Genomic DNA, 7,190 nt, shown 5'->3' on the forward strand with positions numbered 1-7,190 from the left:
GAAGAAAGCACCGAACGTTCTTAAAGTAGAAGTCTTGGAAGAGTGTTTGTGTCTTCAAGGGTTTTCTGTCTTCTAAGAGTGCAGCTTCAAGAGTCTTGAGAGTCTTTTGCTTGTTGATGAATTTTCTCTAGGCTCTCTGAATGTAGAATTGCTTGTATCTTCAAAGGACTTCAGTCTTCAAGCATGGTCAGAATGTTTGTATCTTCAAAGGACCTCAGTCTTCAGAATGCTTGTATCTTCGAAGGACTTCAGTCTTCAAGCGTGGTCAGCTTCAGAAGTCAAGGAGTCTAGTCTTCTGATTGTAGAGAATTTCCTATAAGATCTCTGGAGTATAGAATTGCTGACATCTCCAAATGAGGAGAGCTTTTCTATTTATGGAGTTCATAGGTGGGCTTGGGCTCGGTTGATCCATGGGTCTGTCCTTTGGGTCCAATTAGTTGGACTTGGGCTTAATTGGTCTATGGGTCTGACCTTTGGGCCCAATTAATCGGATTTAGGCCTGATTTGACATTTGGATCAAATTCAACCTATTTTTGGGCTTAGTTGGACTTTGACCCAAATAATAATATCAAATTGGGCTAAATTAATCTTATCTGATTCAACGGTCATGATAAAAATACGTGGCGTCATCGAAATTTATCTTCAACTTCAATTCAGGACATATGTCAACTCCTAATTGAGCCCAAATTTAATGATTTGGAATTTCGTCATTAATTTAGTAAATGACGTGGCAACTTGTGATTGGTCCAAAACTTTTCATTCAACAAATGCCCCTTTCGAGATTTATGTACATATATGGGTGGATAAATCTCGAAAAATATAAAGTTGGATTCAAAATCCAAATATATTTGTTCTTGAATTTGACCTCAATTGATGTGTCAGTCAAACTATGAATTTAGTACATGAGTTTAACTTGAATTTTGGATAAAATTTAGAATATCGCCAAATTTACAAAAAAAATTTGAGCTTTGTCCCAATTTAATTTGATTTGGATTTAAGATACAATTTGGGATATGCCCAAATTTTAATAAAAGATCAATTGAGATTTTTTTCTTATCCACAATTTATTTCGATTGAAGATAAAAAAAACTAAGGTTAGACCTCTTGAATTTGGAATAAAATTTGGAATATGGCCAAATTTTAATTTGAGATTTTACCCCAATTTGATTTGGATTTAAGATAAAATTTGGGATATGCCCAAATTTCAATAAAAGATCAATTGAGATTTTTTTTCTTATCCACAATTTATTTTGATTGAAGATAGAAACTCAATAGGATACTTGAATTTGGAATATGGCCAAACTTTAATTTGGGATGAATTTTAGATATTTCCCCAAACTTGATTTGAAAATAGAGATAACAACCTAAATTTGGATGAATTTGATATAAAATTTGGAAGATGCCCAAATTTTAATTTGAAATTTTATCCTTAATAATTTGGCTTGAGGATAAAAGTCTAGTGATTTGGCGATTTAGATTTGGGATAAAATTTGGAATATGCCCAAATTTTAATTTGAGATTTTGTCCTTAAAAATTTGGCTTGAGGATAAAAGTATGATTTGGTGATTTAGATTTGAGATAAAATTTGGAATATGCCCAAATTTTAATTTGAGATTTTATTTACAATTTAATCTCAATGTTGAACAATTTGATTTTGAATATGGCCAAATTTTAATTTGTGATTTTATCCACAATTTAAATTTTATTTTGAATAAAATTTGGAATATGTCCAAATCTTAGTTGAAGATAAATTTGAAGACAAAATCTAATAAGATTAAATTAAACAAGAAATTTGTTTAATTTAATTTGAAATTATGATAGAATCAAAGTAGGAAATCTAATAAAAAAATTTAATATTTTAAATCAAATCTTTTATTTGATTTGGATTTCTTAATTTATTATGGAACCTAGTAACCTCTATAAATAGAATCCCAAACCTCTCCACTATCCCCATCCCCTCCTCTTCTTCTAATCTTTCTTTTCTCTCCTTTTTCCTAAACGTTTTCTTCCTATTTTTTATTTAATCTTTTCTTTCTTCCTTCCTTTTCTCTCTCTCTCTTGCAGCAACTAAAGATCTAATTCCTTCGATCGATCTTTAACTTTTTTCCGATTTCATCACATTAGTGGACTTTTGTGAAGAATGTTGAATTGAACATCCTTAATTTTGACAATAATAGAACTAAGGTTTTTTTCTTAAAAAAAAAACTTTAGGAAACCACGTTCAATCAAAATAATCAACCAAAAAAAAATTCACTTTAATCCACCGCTAGCACATCATTCATAATCGGTGATGGGTATGCCAAATACCACAGACAAGAATACGGGTTGCAAGAACACATTTTTCTTTTCAATTTTCCTTCCTTTTTCTTTTTTTTTTCCTTTCTTTTCTTTCTTTTGATCTTTTCTGTTTCGTTTTTTTTAACTTCTTTTTTTTCCTTACAAAACAAAGCCGCTCTTGAATTTTGGAGATGAAGCGAAGCTGCACTCGACTTTCAGAGATGAAGCGAAGCTACACTCGAATTTCGGAGATGAAGCGAAGCTACACTCAACTTTCGGAGATGAAGCAAAGCTGCACTCGACTTTTGGAGATGAAGCGAAGCTGCACTCGACTTTCGGAGATGAAGCGAAGCGCACTCGACTTTCGGAGATGAAGCCGCACTCGACTTTCGAAGATGAAGCGAAGCCGCACTTGAATTTCGGAGATGAAGCGAAGCCGCACTCGAATTTCAGAGATGAAGCGAAGCCGCACTTGAATTTCGGAGATGAAGCGAAGCCAGCACTCGAATTTCGGAGATGAAGTGTAGCCGCACTCGAATTTCGGAGATGAAGCGAAGCCGCACTCGAATTTCGGAGATGAAGCAAGCCGCACTCGAATTTCGGAGATGAAGCGAAGCCGCACTCGAATTTCGGAGACGAAGCGAAGCCGCACTCGAATTTTCGGAGAGGAAACGAAGCCGCACTCGAATTTCGGAGATGAAGCAAGCCGCACTCAACTTTCGGAGATGAAGCGAAGCCGCACTCGACTTTCGGAGATGAAGCGAAGTCGCACTCGAATTTCGGAGATGAAACGAATGTGAAGATGAAGCAAAGCCACGCCAGACTTGTGAAGATGAAGCGAAACCACGCCAGACTTGTGAAGATGAAGCGAAGCCACGCCAGACTTGTGGAGATGAAGCGAAGCCACGCCAGGTTTGTGGAGATGAAGCGAAGCCGTGCCAGACTTGTGGAGATAAAGCAAAGCAATGTCAAACTTGTAAAGATGAAGTGATGCCAGACTTTGGAGATAAGTGAAACTGCGCCAACATTTTGGAGATGAAACGAAGCTGCGCCATCAGTTTGAAACGAAGCAAAGCCACGCCATGATTTAAAGATAAAGCGAACCATGCCAGACTTTGGAGATGAAACGAAGTTGCGTCATAATTTTGTAGACCGAGTAATTGAAGATGGAGCCAAGCCACGCACACTGACCATGAACTTGAGATGAAGCGGAGCCATGCACACTGACCTTGAGCTTGAAGATGGAGTGGAGCCATGTACACCAACTTTGAACTTGAAGATGGAACAAAGCCAAGCACACTGACCTTGACTTGAAGATGGAAGTGAATCCATGCACACTAATCTTAAACTTGAAATGGAAGTAGAGCCATGCATACCGATCTTGAACTTGAAGATGGAAGTGGGGCCATGCACGCCAATCTTGAACTTGAAGATGGAAGTGGGGTCATCCATGCCAATCTTGAACTTGAAGATGGAGCAGCATCAATGGAGCCTCTAAACTTGAAGATGGAGAAGCATCGACGAGACCTTCGCATTTGAGTTTGACAAAGCATCAAAAATCCTCTACATTTGAGTTTGATGAAGATTGGCGAATCCTCTGCACTAGAGCTTGAAGAATCGGTGAATCCTCCGTATTTGAGCTTGAAGACATCGAGAATCCTCCGCACTTGAGTTTGACGAAGCATCGATGAATCTTCACATTGAGCTCGACTTCGTGACTTTGAGCATGAAGATGACATTGCAAAGCCTCCATACTTGAGCATGAAGATGAAGCATCGATGAAGCCTCTAAACTTGAAGATGAAGGAGCATCAATGAAGCCTCTGAACTTGAAGATTGAAGAACATTGACGAAGCCTTTGAACTTGAAGATGGAGGAGCATCCAAGTTTGATTTTAAAGAAGGAAGCGAAGCACATTCCAGATGTGTGTGCCATTTTTTATTTACTGTGCTAGCTCCTTACGAGGGATGAACATCTTCAATCCATTGTGTTGCCCCCAATAGGGATGAACATCTTCAATCTGAAGTGTCATTCTTTAACGGGGATGATCAACATCAATCTTTAGTATTATACTTAGGTGGTTTTGGTACCTTTTCTGATGGACTAAACTTAAATTTCTTTGAGTTGCCTTTGTACCCTTGAAGAAAAGGATCAAATCATACCATAATTCAAGTTTTTTTTTTTAACTGAACTGAACTTGAAGTTTCTTTCAAGTTACCTACATACCCTTCATAATGATAGGGATCAAATCATAATGTAGTTCAAAAAGATTTTTTTTATGCGTGACTGAACTTAAATTTCTTTAAGTTGCCTACGTACCCTTTATAATGACAGGGATCAAGTCATAACGTAGTTTGTACAAATGTTTTTTTTTTTTTGGAGGGGGCCGTTCACATTTTAAGCTCATGCAGGCTAAGAGCATCATGCAGTTTAGGCTTTTACGATGAGGAGCTTCTTCATTTAAACTTCAGAAGCTCTTATTTCATCATGGTTTTGATCATCCTCTTCATTTATAGGATTCGTCAATATGATGAGTTTTGGCTTCACTATCAAGGAACCTTCTATACTTATGTCAACAGAAAATTTCCTCTTCATGTGTGAAGGGACACGACTGTGAATCTTTTCACCGTTGATTTCTTCACGGAATGACGTCGCCTTCAAGATTTTCATCCTTCTTTTATGTTGGTCGCTTTTTGTCTTAAGACGATCAAAAGCAGATGTTGAAGGTCGTTCTTTCTTTGATATGGATATACTTAGACTTTTGAAGGCTGAAGTTCGAGTAGAAGTAGTTGTTGGACATTGGTCTTCTTCTCCTACCGTGGCCATACTCAATCTTTGAAAGACTAAAGATCGAGCACTTGAAGGCTTAATACGATTGAAGACAAAAGTTCTTTGCTTCATTTCTTTTGGATCGTTGACTTCTTCGACAACTATATGATTGCTGTCAACTTCCATTATACCGATAGTGTGACATGCAATAACTTCCGATACTTTCTTTGGATGATTATTGAGAAAGCTTTTTGGGAGAAATTTTGCCAAAGTTGTCGGCCGTCAAAATTAAAGGAAGTCCTTGTCTTCTTTCTTAGCAGGCTTAGGCTTCCATGTCATCTTTTTGCCTTTCTTTTTATGAGTCTTGTTCCTTCTTCTATAGCTTCGATAGGAACGCGACTCTTTTTGGGTGGAATTGGGTTGTCTTCTTTTTCAATGAGTCACAATTATCCACCCTTCGTTGTCATCTTTAACAAGCTCATCTTTCTTTTTGGAATTTGCTGTTTGAATCTCTTGCTGGAACCAAATAACTATAGGCTTGAAGGCTCCAAACTGGATCAGGCTTTGTCTTTGAGCATGGGGTACAAATAGTGTTGGAACACTTGAAGTCGTCGTTGCTGTAGCGTGATTTATCTGAGCTACTTCATCCAAATCTAGCTCAATCTTCTTTTCACGAGCCAACTTCAGAATTCGTTCCTTCAGTAGGAAACACCTTTCAATTGGGTGACTAACAACCCGATGATACTTGAAGTAGTTAGGATCATCTACTTTTCCTGCTTGTTCCAGCCACTTGCATTCAGGCAGTTGAATAAGTTGCTTCTCTAGTAGTTGCTTCAACATATCTACTACATCAGAGTCAGGAAATGGATAAACTCTCTTGTCTTTCTTTAAGAGTTGGACGACGCTTCTCACCCTCATTGTGCCTTCTTTCAAATTTTGTTTCTTTTCCTTTGGAGGAAAATTTCAGCGGGGTCACATGAACGACCATAGATTCTTTTGTGGCACTATCCACGATCTTTTCAGTGCCTTTGGATTAATTCTTGTATTTTCTTCCTTTAGGGACTAGGAAATCTTTAGTTCCCCTGTTGGCGATGCTCAACTCCATATCATGAGTGTATGTTGCTAACTCCTCAAACGTACGAGGTTTTATCCCTTGTAGGATGTAAAGAAGTTCCCAGTGCATTCCCTGAGTGCACATCTCCGCTGCAGATAATTCAGTGAGTCTATCTTTACAATCCAGACTCGAAACTCTCCATCGATTGATGTAGTCGATGATCGACTCTTCTTTTTGGTATTTTGTATTCGTCGGCTCCATCATGCTAAACGGTACACCTTGTGCTATAGAAGCAGTTGAGGAACTCTCTTTCCAACTGTTCCCAACTGTCAATCACTTCTGGCTCCAAATCAGTATACCAATCGAAAGCATTTCCTTTTAAGGTACGGACGAACTACTTGACTAGCTGGTCTACTCTGGTTCCTGCATTTTTGCAGGTTTCAATGAAGTATGCAACATGTTGTTTTGGATTGCCCTTTCCATCAAACTGCTGGAACTTTGGAGGTTGATACCCAGCTAGCATTCTCAGGTTGTCGATTCTCTTAGTGTATGGCTTGGAGTACATAAAGAAGGGCTGTGATGGTCTTCCGTATTGAGCCCTTATGGAGTTTGTAATCATATCTTATAGCTGTTGAATTGACAGGGTGGCAACAGAGGTAGATTGTTGCGGTTGGTCTTCCTGCAAGACAGTTTTTCCTTTGTCATTGGCTTTTGTAGCTGGAGATTGACTCAACTCAGTAGTTTTTCGAGCTTGTATTTGACCTCTTAAAGCAACGATTTCATGATCTTGCTTCTCTACAACCTTCATTAAGAGAATTATCTTCCTTTCCATCTTTGTCATGGCTGACTCAGTCGTTACATCAACCATCATGACAGACACTATGTCAAGGTATGATTCTTCCTTTGATTGGTCAGAAGTAGAGGCAGAATTATCAAACAAGGGATTTTTTCTTATTGTGATCTCGCCTTTAGAAGATTCCATCATCTACTCCCAAATTTTCTCTGCGAAGACAAAACCTTGTTCTTGCTTTTGCATGCTCTCCTTTCAATGGTTGCAGGTGACAAGTCCTGTGTAAGTGTTGCTTGCAGCA

Source organism: Benincasa hispida, chromosome 1 (genome assembly GCF_009727055.1).
Source record: "Benincasa hispida cultivar B227 chromosome 1, ASM972705v1, whole genome shotgun sequence".
Classification (NCBI taxonomy): domain Eukaryota; kingdom Viridiplantae; phylum Streptophyta; class Magnoliopsida; order Cucurbitales; family Cucurbitaceae; genus Benincasa; species Benincasa hispida.